This window comes from Lacerta agilis, chromosome 18 (assembly GCF_009819535.1).
Source record: "Lacerta agilis isolate rLacAgi1 chromosome 18, rLacAgi1.pri, whole genome shotgun sequence".
Classification (NCBI taxonomy): domain Eukaryota; kingdom Metazoa; phylum Chordata; class Lepidosauria; order Squamata; family Lacertidae; genus Lacerta; species Lacerta agilis.
Genome location: NC_046329.1, coordinates 3,209,269 through 3,223,621, shown reverse-complemented (window position 1 = coordinate 3,223,621; position 14,353 = coordinate 3,209,269).

The window sequence follows — 14,353 nt, the reverse complement described above, 5'->3', positions numbered from 1 at the left end:
GCGGGAACGGCAATCATTTGCTGATTCAGGGAGCAGGATTTGGATCCTCTGCTGGATTGGTTTCCAAGGGAGGGAAGACGTGCCATTGGTTCACGCCAAAACGTATCTTTTCCCTACTAGATGCCTGTTACTATATAAACCCCAGTTTTCTCCATTCCTGCTAGCTCTTCCCTGTTTCTGAAATAAAGAGAATGTTGTACCTGATTCTTGCCTCCAGTTATTAACGACACTACACTCTTGGGGTCAGGAGAATTTCAAAAAGCAACAACAACAACAACAACAACAACAAAACACAGCAACGCGTGGCCGGGCCAGCTACTAATTATATATAATTTTCTTAAGATTTTGGTTTCATTCACCTTTACCGTGCTGAAATGTCACAACCTGAACGACCATGGCTTGCCCCCCCCCTAGTTTTGATCCTGTGTACGCCCCTGCTGTGGCACCTGATGGTTATAGATACGTTCTAGGGTAGAGAGTGAACAGCCAATAATACTCTCTGCTGTTTTGATAATTCTTCGCAACACAATCCTATCCCGAGAAGTGCAGCTTCCATACCACACACATAAACCGTAAGTGAGCACGCTCTCAATGGCACAGTGATAGAAGGCAAGCTGCGGCTTTTGCGGAAGATGATTTTTCTGCAGAATTCTCAAAAAATTCAGTCTGTGCTGCGCCTTCTTCGTAATCCCCCCTATGTTGACACTCCGGGACAGATCCTCCTGTAACTCAGTGCCCAGAAATCTGAACCTTGTCACCCTCTCCACACAGGTTCCATCAATCAAAAGCAGCTAGACATTGCTTTTCTGCTTCCTAAAGTCCACCACAAGCCTATCTTGATTTCAGCAAGGCCTTTGACAAGGTGCCCCATGATATTCTTGTAAAGAAGCTGGTACAATGCGGGCTAGAAAATGCTACCATTCAGTGGATTTGTAACTGGCTGGCTGACCAAACCCAAAGGGTACTCATCAATGGCTCCTCTTCATCCTGGAGAGAAGTGACTAGTGGGGTGCCACAGGGTTCTGTCTTGGGCCCAGTCTTATGCAACACCTTTATCAATGACTTGGATGATGGGCAGGAGGGCATCCTGATCAAGTTTGCAGATGACACCAAATTGAGATGGGTGGCTAATACCCCAGAGGACAGGATCACACTTCAAAATGACTTTAACAGATTAGAGAACTGGGCCAAAGCAAACAAGATGAATTTTAACAGGGAGTAATGTAAAGTACTACACTTGGGCAAAAAAATGAAAAGCACAAATACAGGATGGGTGACACCTGGCTTGAGAGCAGTACATGTGAAAAGGATCTAGGAGTCTTGGTGGACCATAAACTTGACATGAGTCAACAGTGTGATGCAGCAGCTAAAAATGCCAATGCAATTCTGGGCTGCATCAATAGGAGTATAGCATCTAGATCAAGGGAAGTAATAGTACCACTGTATTCCGCTCTGGTCAGACCTCCCCTGGAATACTGTGTCCAGTTCTGGGCACCACAATTCAAGAAGGATACTGACAAGCTGGAAGGTGTCCAGAGGAGGGCAACCAAAATGGTCAAAGGCCTGGAAACGATGCCTTATGAGGAACAGCTTAGGGAGCTGGGTATGTTTAGCCTGGAGAAGAGAAGGTTAAGGGGTGATATAATAGCCATGTTCAAATATATCAAAGGATGTCATATAGAGGAGGGAGAAAGGTTGTTTTCTGCTGCTCCAGAGAAGCGGACACGGGGCAATGGATTCAAACTAAAAGAAAGAAGATTCCACCTAAACCTTAGGAAGAACTTCCTGACAGTAAGAGCTGTTTGACAGTGGAATTTGGTGCCAAGGAGTGTGGTGGAGTCTCCTTCTTTGGAGGTCTTTAAGCGGAGGCTTGGCAGCCATCTGTCAGGAATGCTTTGATGGTGTTTCCTGCTTGGCAGGGGGTTGGACTGGATGGCCCTTGGGGTCTCTTCCAACTCTATGATTCTATGACGCGGGGACTCACTAAGTGGGCAGCTCAGTTTGGGGCCCCTGAACCAACCGGTCCTGCCAAACCAACTTTTCCATCACACCTTGTTTCATGAACCTTTTATGCCCTTCCACATCCATTTAATGCTGCCTTTAGCTTCTTATAGCTTCTTATAGACATTTGGATATACTTTGTGTTTTAATACTTTTAGCTTTCCAAAACGTTTTAAAGATTGTAACTTACTGTATCCCACTCTACTGATGCTGGTCTACTACCGTAATAAAGATCTGATTGATTGAAATGAAGTATTCTATAGTAATGTAGTCATTGGACTGTCTCCAATTAGGCCAAATTAATACTAGTAATAATAATGAAGTAAGTCAAGCTAGAGGCTCCGCCCGTCTTTCCTTAGTCCCGCCCAGTGGGCGTGACCAATCCCCACGAAGCCCCTTGCCCCGCCTCTCCCCATTTTCCACCACCGCCTTTCGCACCCTTCTCCCTTCCCCAGCTCCACTCTCCCCGCCTCTAATCAACACACGCCGTTCCTGACAGCAATCAGAAGCACGGGATCCGGAGAGGTTGCAAAACAGCGCCCTCTAGCGGCAAAGCAGCTCAGCTCAGGTTTGCAGGGAACCCCCGCTGGGGAAGAGCGGAAGTGCGAAGAAGCCATGGACACTAACGGGCTGCATTTGATCGATCCCAGATTTAGTAGCGATATTTAGAAAATCCTAATAAATAATTCCAGTGACGGGTTTTTATCCTTCCAGGGTTGCTTTATTCAGGGAATAGGTGGCCACCTGAGGAGGGGCTTGGGGCTGGGCCTGGCATTGCCATAATCTCTGAAGCATATGGTCACGTCCCCACCTGCCCTGTTGCATAAGGGTTAAACCCCTCCATCCTGACTTTGGAGGGTCAGACACAGACCTATCCAGGAAACAATGTCCTCCCGGTCTCTTTTATTTCTTGGTTGGGTCTTTTTTTGACATTCCAACCTGAGCCTGTGGAACTTACTGCTGCAAGGTTAAAGTAAGGGGGTAGTTTAATTGCACCCCCTGCTGTCTGAAAGAAGGGGGCTCAAATGGTTAATTTCTGCCACCCCCTATTGGGACTGAAGGGGAGCAAAGGGGGGTCTCTGAGATACGGATTTTGGGGGAGCAAAGAAAGATCTGTCCCTAAAAGTGAATTCGCTTCCTCCCTTCTCTTCCTAGTGCCCCACCCTGCCCTGCAAGCAAAGGGGCAGGGGTCTTAATTTCTCCTTATCAAGCCTGGGTGCTTATGGGTGGGTTTTTAGGTGGGTTGGGGGGCGGACCTGTGGGAATGTTTTGGGATGTAGGAGAGGATATATTATTTAGGATATCCTATTCCAACTTGTGTTTACAAGTCTCAGAAATTAGCAGAGTTCTCATTCCCCTTTTAAACACACACGCAGCAGATAGCTTGCTCAGGTTTGTTAAAACCTCTGTAATAAATGTCCTGGTATTTTCCCCATTAATCCCTCTCAAAATAAGACACTACACAGTCTTCTATAAAAGTATAAAACGTTTACTCACGGGAAATCATCTGTTTACAATTGGATCCCAGAGGGCAGACTTAAACTTAGTAAAAGTTACATTTACTCAGGAGATTGTTCCATAAGGGAAAACAGCTCCTTTGTGTTCTCTCGGCTGGAAGTCAAGAGAGCATCCTAGCGATCTCACTTCTTTGAGAGTGTTGTCCAAAAGAGGAAGATGGAGTCTTGCCCCCGTGGTTTTGTGTTAACCTGCCCAGGTGAGACCACACCCATCTCCCGTTGCACAGAGGAAGTCCATCCCAGCCCAGGGGAAACAGCGAGTTCCGACTTTGCTGGCCTAGAGTTCCCTTTCTATGTCCACTCTAGCAAGGTTGTGTTTGACTGCTCCTGCGTTTTACATCCCACAGGACCTCAGACATTAAACTTCGGACTAACAACCCCCTTTTATGACACCAAAAAATAATAATCTCATGGCAAAGAGACTAAAAAGTTTCCCCCAACAGGTAGAGAATGAACGTCTTCTGTGGGCATCAAGGGGTTAATTCACCCCCCCCCCAAAAGACTTATCTATACATGAAATATACTCGGAGTCAAGTGTGAATTTCATGCTCTTTATTCAGCTCATCGTAGTGAGGAATGCAGTTTCCCCAAAATGTCTGCTTTATATACACTACTAGCTGACCCAGCCATGCGTTGCTGTGTGGTTTTTTTAATGGTTTTTTGAATGATTTTATTGATTTAGTTTGCGGCAACCCCCCCCCCCCGGTGAGGCAGTGGAAGTGCTGGACCAGTGTCTCGGTAATGGATTGGATGATATAATGGCTTGGGTCTCTCTCACACAAGCGAGATGACTCTGGCACTTCATTATTTCATCTTTATTAGTCAAATAACAAGCCTCGGGTCAGAGCTCAGCTAGGCTTCGTCATCTTCCAATAGCACAGTTGCCGGATCTGAGCTCCGCCGCCTTTTATCCCAACAGGAAAACCCCCACCTTCTCTTCCTTTCCTTTTCACGCTTCTCGTAATGTCTCGTGATCGAGCACCGTCTGTTTTTCTGTGTCTGAGCCAGAGTCTGAGCTGACAAGCTGCATTCATTATGGCTCTCCCCTCCATCTGTAGGTGAATTATTTACTTTTCACACAGGGCGGCGCAGAAAAGAGACAGAAGATCCCCACTAGACTCCGCCTCCGGTCTATCTTCTCCTGGGTCCGGAACAACGCCAGCAACACCGGGGGGGGGGGGTGGAGAGGAGGCCGCTCTGCATGCGGCTCAGGCGTTGGATCCGCCAGCACCGAAGCTGTGTGCACCCTGAGATGGGAAAGAATTTATAAAGGGAACTTAGAAAGGTTTATAATATTTTGGATTTTGTTTGAAATAAAGAAGTTGACAATTGAATCTGCATGGATCTTAAAATCATTTCATGGAATATTAATGGGCTAAATAGTAAGACTAAAAGAAACAAAGTTGAACACTTATTACTTAAAAACAAGGGGGACATAATATGTCTTCAAGAGACACACATAATTAGGAAACAGAAAAGGCTGCTAATTAACAAAAAGCTGAGAAATGAATTTATTTCCTCAGATGTGGTTAAAAAGAGAGGTGTAATTATTTACGCTAATCCAAGACTAAATCCAGAACAGGTATTTGAAGATGACGAGGGAAGAATAATGACAATACAGATTAAAACTCGTAAAGAAAAGATAATCGTAGTTGGAATATATGTGCCAAGTGACCAAAAAGCAGAATTTTATCAAAAGTTGGAGGATAAACTATTGGAATAAGTGACAAAAAGATTATACTAATGGGAGACTTAAATGGAGTTACATCATTAGAGGTGGGAGTTATTTGCCTAATCAAGTGGTGCATGGATTTTATGAAACAGATCAAATAAATAAATAAATAAATATTGATTAAAAAAACTAATAAAACTGCTAGAATGCTAGCCTGGCTTCTGTGCACACAATTTGTTTATGAGTAGAGAAGTTTCTGCTCAAAGACGAGGAGCAAGTTGGTTCCATGTACAACAGAAGCTCGCCTTCCCCAGAACATGTCGAAGGGGAAGAGGGGGTCTAAGGCTCAGGACAACCTTTCTCCCCTCAACCAACCCCAGAGAGCTTCCCTCTGTTGGGGCAGCCTTTCAAAGAGGGGGTGGAATTGTTGTTTCAAAGCCACCAAGTCGCTACTTCCCTTCAGGGGGAGAACCAGAAGGGATTGGCAGGAATCAAGCAGCCCAGACCCACCCAAAGGGGCCAGAGGGTGGGCTTGAGAAAACCCTCCCCATCGCAGGCTCCATCAGTCTCAGTCTCTAGCAGCCTCCAGGAAACAAGATCCACCACCATGTATCCCGTTCACAGTAATGAGGATGGTATTTCTCAGCATTCTTCATTTAGCCATTCAAATAGGCTGAGGGAGCTGGCGTACAGCTTCCGGGTCATGTGGCCAGCATAACAAAGCCACTTCTGTTGAACTAGAGCAGTGCATGGAAATGCCGTTTACCTTCCTGCCAGAGTGGCACCTATTTATCTATTTGCACTTTGACGTGCTTTTGAACTGCTAGGGTGGCAGGAGCTGGGACCAAACAACAGGAGCTCACCGCGTCACGGGAATTCGAACCACCAACCTTCTGATAGGCAAGCCCTAGGCTCTGTGGTTTAGACCACAGTGCCACCCATATACATTACCACACTATGCCGAGTGGTCTCGGGGTGCTTCAGAGAACAAAATCAAAATATAAAACCACAATATATATAATCAAAATAAAAACAACCCAATAACAGCCTCTGCCCTCTCCCCAAAATCCCACATTTTAAAAGGGCTTAGGATGCCTGGGATACAAGGCTGGGATTCCTTCATCTGGCTATTGTCCATCCCTGACTGTCCGACCTCTGCTTAAAAACCTCCAATGAATGATAGAATGGGAGAGTTGAAAAGGAACCCCAAGGTCCTCTAGTCCAACCCCCTACAATGCAGGAATCTCAACTACAGCATCACTAACAGATGGCCATCCAACCTCTGCTTAAAACCTACAAGGAAGGAAAGTCCATGGTCGGATCCAGCTGCAGGGCTCTTCTTTGCTCCCTGGGAGCAAAGTTCAGGCTAAACTCCTGCCTCCCAAACACACCCCTTGAGTTCTGTCCAACATATTTTTCTCCAGCTCTGCACCTGCTGCTTGAGCCACCCAAGAATCCAGAAAGTTATCATGGTGAAACTTATTCCACTTGGAATAATCAAAATTATAGTGATCTCATCTTGTAAAAGCTCAGGAGATATTTCTGGGGATAGCAGGAGCCTCGGAAAGCAACAACAGCATGGCAATATTAATTGCACTGTGACTGAGAAAGAAAAAAGTTGGTGCACAGACTATTTCCTGTGTTGGAGACAGACTGAGTCAAGATGCAGAGCTGGCAAAAGAGGGGTGTGCCTGCATTGTGCTTCCCAGCTCTGAAGGTATAGTTGAAAACCACCCAGATTGGGAAAGCCCAGGCAGTTTGGCCTGGCAAGAGTCTTTGGGTTCTTCTGCTTTGCCTCCTTGACAGGTAAGAGGAGCCACTCGCAAGATTAGGGGAGGAGGCAGAGCCAGGATGAGATCCCTGCCCCTTCTGTTGCTGCTTCTGCAGCTCATGATGCCCTTTGGAGTCTGCGGGAACCCCAAGGCGAAATGCCCCTTGAATCTGGTCAGGGATGCAACAGATGCTCGCAATTACTACCAGCCTGGACACTTTCTCATCAGTGGGATCATATCTCCAAAAACTTTTAATGAGGAAACTCCAAACGTCTTTTCTCACGCACCCTTCATCAGGAGTACTCAGTATGTAAAATAAAAAGCAGGTGGCTTTCATGGTCCTGCAGTCCTTGTAATGGTTCCTATTTCTCAAGGAAACAGCCCCTATCTCAGGGTTGGGGAGTCAAGGGCTGATGTTGCAGGACTACCCTGCCCTGATCATTGTCTTGATGGCTGGGCTGATGGGTGCTGGGGGGTCCAGGAAAAGATTCCACACCAACCTCTCCTATTTTTATCTTCTCTGGGTCTTCCTTAGTGAAAGACGCTCCTACGTTTGCTTCTGTGTTGCTTTTAGAAGAATGCAAGAAAGTCAATGATCTGGTCAGGGATCAAAAGGATGCACTGAATTTCCCCACTTGCAGGATGGTATGAAACTTAGGCAATTTCCAAGGTTTCATTCAATATTATTCCATTTGGACAAGTCAGAAACTGTTGTTAAGGAATGCTACAGTTTTACAAATGGAATTTTATGATCCTCTGGGTGGTGTTTGGTGTCTGAAGAGCAGGAAAGATGTGCTTTAATGGAAATGATAAATAAAATAATATTGAATCAGGAGACTTCCTTGTTCATGGAGTTTCTAAAATGCGAAAAGGAATTATTCCTTTTTTCACACATACCTCCACTGGCCTCAAGTAGTGAGATGTTTGATATTTCTTCACTTGGCATCCGTAGGTACCTGTTTCCTATCCCAGAGGGAGGCATGAAACACAAGCAATTTCCAAGATGCTAAGATTATTTTATGTTTGTTCCATTTGGATCATTTGTGAACAACTTTAGCACAGTTCTCTCTGCACAATACCAGAGGAGACCGACAACCCACCATGGGGAAATCTGTCTCAGCTACATTAAAGGCTTCCTCCTCCAAATCCCAGCACTTTTCACTTTCTGTCACTGTTTTTTTTTTTTTTAAGCGTTTTAAGAAACTCCTGAAAATGGGTGGATTTTAATGGTTTGAAGTGCAGGAATGATATGCTTCAAATAAAACGATTATTTGGAATAATACAGACCGGGGTATGTCCTCATTGGTGGACTCACTGATCCAAACCATGGGCAAAATTCTAGATTTTACCACACACTCAAACCTGCAAGCCACCAGACCTCAACTGTAACTAAAAGGGCACTGAGGTATTTGGTGTTTCCCCTCCTTCAATAAAATGGTCTCTTATCTACCTATGGTCTAGCCCCTTGGAAGACGCCAAAGTCCACTTCAGTAAAAGCAATCTATTGAGCAACTTCCCAGTATATCACAATTTTTGAGGGCTGCATTCATTTCTTACTCGTAGAACACAGTATAATAGAATAATCCAGTTGTAGAGATGGAAGGGACCCGGAGGAATCTCACCTGAAGCATCCATGACACATGGTCACCTTCGGAGGGAGTCTGTTCCACTGTAGAACAGCTCTCTGTGCTGTGTGCATCAAAGCTCATGGATCAGAGATTTCCCAATTTTTATTCTATCCTAGACAGGAAAAGGTATGCAATATGATTGATAAATGAATAAATAAATACTAATCTATCTGGATCATATAATGTTTTAATCCCCATTAATATGAATATCAGTTTCACTCTTTTAAAAGGATTCCTTTATATTGCAGCGAGATACCTAGGCTCCACTGGTACATTTTCTCTTTCCTGTTCACCATCCAAGAGATCAACCAGGATCTCAGGCTCTTAGCCAACATCACCCTGGGTTACAACATCTATGAGAACTATAGAAATGCAAGGATGACTTCGGACGCCATGCTAGAGCTGCTTGCAGGCAGTGGGTGCAATATTCCCAATTATCACTGTGGAGAACAGAATCACCTGCTGGCTGTTTTTGAAAGAGGCAATACCGTCATCTCAGGAGTGATTTCAGCCTTGTCAGGCATCTACAAAATCCCACAGGTAAGTAGTGGGAGAGCGTGAAAGGCAGAGAATTTCAACTGCATAAGATTTTTTTTCTCTTTGGAGGGGTCAAGGGGGGGAAATGGGGAAATCCTGAGCTATGGATCCAACATCCTTTTTTCAAAACTGAGCCTTCACTAACCTGACACCTCCAGGTGTTTGAGACTAAAACTCCCATCAGCCTCAGCCAGCACAGATCTTGATAGATGTCAGACATTTCAGTCAATTAAATATCTGTTACGCTGAGATTAAATTAAATTGCTGATCTTTCGCTTTCCTTGCTAGATCAGTCATGGCTCCACTGCCCAGGTCCTCGAAGGTAAAACCCTGTTCCCTTTTGTCTACCGGATGACTCCCAAAGAGGAAAGTCAGTACCAGGGGATTGTGGAATTGCTCCTGCATTTTGGATGGACGTGGATCGGCCTCTACACTCCAGACAATGACAGTGGAGAAAGATTTGTGAGCTCTGTGAAACCTCTGATGCTCAGCAGAGGGATCTGCATTGCTTTATCAAAAAGAGTAGCAGAAAATGATTTACATCCATTTATCAGTCCTGGGGAACCTTTATCCCTGTGGAGGCAAGTTGGTGTATTTGTTTCCTATATAACCAATACAGTGGAAATCATGATACTCTTGACAACAAACTATCTGTATGAAAAGGAAATAGGGGCAAAAGTCTGGATCACAACAGATTCACTAGAAATCAGATACAGCCTTTACCTCCTTCCAGTTTTATTCCAGCACCTCCATGGTTCTCTGTCCTTTGCAATTCAGACAGGAATAAGGAGCAGCAAAATTGACAAGTATAAACTGGAGAGCAGTTATAATATTTATTTTGATACAGCATTTCATTGTTTCTATTTGAACCACCCGTTGTCTGTGAGAGGCCGGATAAGATGCAAAGAGGAGGGGAAGCTAGAGACGTTGCCCCAAAAGGTCCGTGACAGTATCCTGTCTCTAGACAGCTTTGGCACTTACATCAATGTTCAAGCTGTGGCTCAGGCCTTGGATGCTTCGCTTTCATCTAGATCCCAGAGGAGGCTGATGGTGGAGGAAGGAGACCAACGGGGACCCCAAAGGCTACAGCCATGGCAGGTATTTGCTTCCCCTTTTTGCAAACTGCAATCCACACAGATGCTGGACTGTGGATAAACATGTAAAATATCAGTAATATTAGTAATAGTAGCATACCCCCCAACATTTCTCCGATGTAAATAGGGATGTCTGATTCCATAATGATAATTTTACTGTTCATACCTAAGACTTTTTTTATATAAGAATTTATTGGGTTTTAACAACAACAACAAATACAAAATACAAGATACAAAATACAAAATAAACAAAACACTACAACAAAACTACAATACTACAAAAATACAAAAAACATAACCAACAAACACTTAATCACCTATTGTTATCTTATTCATAACATTATTTTGGGACCTCCTCACGTCCTCTCTTCTGCGTACATTTCTAATTGACTATAGTAACTTTATAACATTGTGAATTCTTTCTTCTCAACTAATCTTAATCTTTATATATCATAATCATCGTATACCTATAATCTTATTCCTAAAAAAAATAAGCATAACACAATTCTAACTTATTATATCCTATCTTAACCTAACTTCTCATTACTGTCGCCTTAAGTGTCCTCTGATTTCAATTTCAAATATCTATCTTTTCACATCGTTTCAAATAGTCTTTAAATTTCTTCCAATCCTCTTGCACTGTTTCTTCCCTCTGGTCTCGGAGTTTTGCAGTCAGTTCTGCGAGTTCCATATATTCAATCAGCTTCATCTGCCAATCTTCCACTGTTGGTAATTCTTCGGTTTTCCAGTTTTTAGCAATTAAAATCCTAGCGGCTGTTGTGGCATACATAAAAAATGTCCTGTCTTTATTGGGGATTTCATAGTTGGTCATGCCCAGCAGAAAGCCCTCTGGTTTCTTAGTAAATGTGTTTTTCAACACCTTTTTAAGCTCATTATAAATCTTCTCCCAGAAGTCCTTTACCTTTGGGCATGTCCACCACATATGAAAGAAGGTACCTTCTACTTGTTTACATTTCCAACATTCATTACTCAAACCATGATACATCTTAGCTAACTTAACTGGAGTTAAATACCATCAATAAATCATTTTCATAACATTTTCCCTCAACCCATTGCATGTAGTAAACTTAGTACCTTCCCTCCACAGTCTCTCCCAATCCTCAAACATTATGTTGTGTCCAACATCTTTGGCCCAGTCAATCATGACCGATTTAACCATTTCATCTTTCATATGCCACTCTAGCAACAAATTATACATTCTGGAAAGATTTTTAGTGCTTGGTTCTATCAGCTCCGTTTCCAACTTAGATGTCTCTGACTGAAAGCCTTGTTTCTTATCGAACTTAAAAACTTTATCTGATAATATTGCAACCAGTCAGATACTTTCTCTTTCAATTGTTCATAACTTTTCAATTTAAAATTTTGACCTTCTTGTTCTAGTATGTCAGCATATTTTGGCCCATTTGCAGGCATATTTGGTCTCTCATAGGCCTTAGCCTCAACTGGTGATATCCATCTGGGGGTTTCCTCTCTAACAAATCTTTATTCCGAATTCAAACCTGATACAATGCATTCCTGATAATGTGAGTTTTAAAGGCTTTGTGGGCCTTTACTCTATCATACCAAAGATAAGCGTGCCAGCCAAATACATTATCATGTCCTTCCAAGTCCAAAACATCAGTGTTTTCTAACTTAAACCAATCTTTCAACGAGCAAAAGGCTGCAACTTCAAAATAAATTCTGAGATCTGGCAGTGACAATCCACCTCTTTCTTTAGAGTCTGTCAAGATCTTATATTTTATCCTAGGTTTCTTCCCCTGCCAGATAAATTTAGATAAATGCTTTTGCCAACTTCTGAAGCAAACCAACTTATCAATAATCAGAAGCACTTGAAATAAAAACAGCATCTTTGGTAATACGTTCATCTTAATAACTGCTATTCTGCCCATCAAAGACAATTTCAATCTAGTCCATATATCCAAGTCTCTTTATCTCACTCCACAATTTCTCATAATTGTCCCTGAACAGGTTCAGATTCTTAGGAGTCAGGTTCACTCCCAGATATTTTACCTTATTAACAAAGCTAAGTCCAGTTTGATCTTGTAATTTCTGTACCTGTATAGGTGTTAGATTTTTAGTTAAAACTTTGGTCTTTGCTTTATTCAACTTAAATCCTGCTTGTTGTCCAAATGATTCAATTGTCTCTAATGCTTTAACTACACTGGTTTCTGGATCTTGTAGAGATAGCACTAGAACATTGGCAAAGGCTCTCAGTTTATATTCTTTCTCTCCCACCCTTATTCCTTTTATCAGCTGTTCTCTTCTGATTATGTTCAGAAGGACCTCCAGGACCGTTATAAAAAGTAGGGGGGAGATAGGGCAACCTTGTCTCGTTCCTTTTTCTATTCTAATTTCTTCAGATATCACATTGTTTATTATAATTTTTGCTTTTTGTTCCTTGTAAATGGCATTTATGCCATTCAAAAATCTTTGGCCGACCTCCATCTTTTCCAAATTCTTCTTCATAAAACTCCAAGAAATGTTGTCAAAGGCCTTCTCCGCATCTATGAACATCAGCGCTGCTTCTGTATTTCTCTTCTTTTCCAATCTTTCCAATATATCCGCAATATTCCTTGTGTTACTGTTCATATGTCTACCAGGTAAAAAAACCTCCTTGGTCTTTGTGGATATATTCCTTCAAAACTCTTTTTAACCTAGACATTTGCAAAGATTTTATAATCCACATTTAAAAGCGATATTGGTCGATAATTTTTCATCTGTGTTTTATCAGTTTCTGGTTTAAAAATCAATGTGATATATGCTTCTTTCCATGAGTCTGGTGCCCTACCTCCCTCTAACATTCCATTACACACTTCCATTAAAGGTTGAATTAGCCAATCTTTCAAAGACTTATAGTATTTTGCAGTCAGTCCATCTGGTCCTGGAGCCTTGCCAATTTGCATTTTGTTAATTGCTTCTTCAATTTCTTGACTTGTAATAGGGTGGTTGAGTATTATCGTCTTATCTTCTGGGATTTTATGCAAACCATTCTTTTCCAAGAACTGTTCAATGACACTCTCCTCTAATTTCTCTTCTTTGTACAATTGTTTGTAAAAATTCTGAAAACATTTTCTAATCTCCTCCGGATTAATTTTTTCTCTTTGAGCTTTATTTGCTCCAATAGTCTTTCTTTTTCCAAGTTTTGTTCCTTCTTCCTCTTCGCTTTTTCTCTTATGAGGAACCCTCTCATCACTGCCTTACTTGCGTCCCACACAATTCTTTTTTCCACTTGTGTATTCAAATTTCGTGCCTGGCGTGCTCTGGTCCATGGGGTCACGAAGAGTCGGACACGACTGAACGACTGAACAACAACAAATTCAAATTTATCTGAAAATATTCTTTAATCCTCTTTTGGGCATCTTCTATAACCTTGGGGTCTCTCAGCAGAGAATCATCCATTCTCCATCTAAAGGAATCCTTGGGAAATTTTTTTTAGTCCAATTGCACCGCATTATGATCTGAACATGTCTTGGGGCAGATTTCTGCCTTCTGAATTTTTGGTGTCAATAATCTAGAAATCCATATATAATCTAGGCATGACCATGACAACTGTGATTCTGTAAAATAAGTTGCCTCTGTCTCGGTGGGATTCTTCAGTCTCCATGAGTCTATCAAATCCAAATTATCCACCATCTCAAAAAAGGTTTTAAGCAGTTTCCCTTCATTTGTAATTTTTGTCCTTTGTGATCTGTCCATCAAAGTGGAAACTGCCCCATTGAAGTCTCCAAGGCAAATAAGATTGTAATCCAAATAGTCCAAAAGGATGTCATGGATTTTCTTAAAGAAAATTGATTTTCCATCATTCGGTGCATAAATTCCCAGTATCATATATTTTTCGCCTTGCACATTTATTCCATTGTGATATATCTCCCTTCTTCATCCTTGAGCAATTGTCTTGGATTGTATTTCTCTTTTGCATAAATTACAACTCCTCTCTTCTTGACTTTATCAGATGAAATAAATTCTTGTCCTAATTTTTTATTTTGTAAAATCCTTCTGTGTTGCCGGATTACATGGGTCTCCTGTAAGCAAATTATATCCAAATTCTTCTTTTCTAATGCATGGTACACTCTATGTCTCTTGGGCCTCTGGTTCAAACCGTGAACATTCC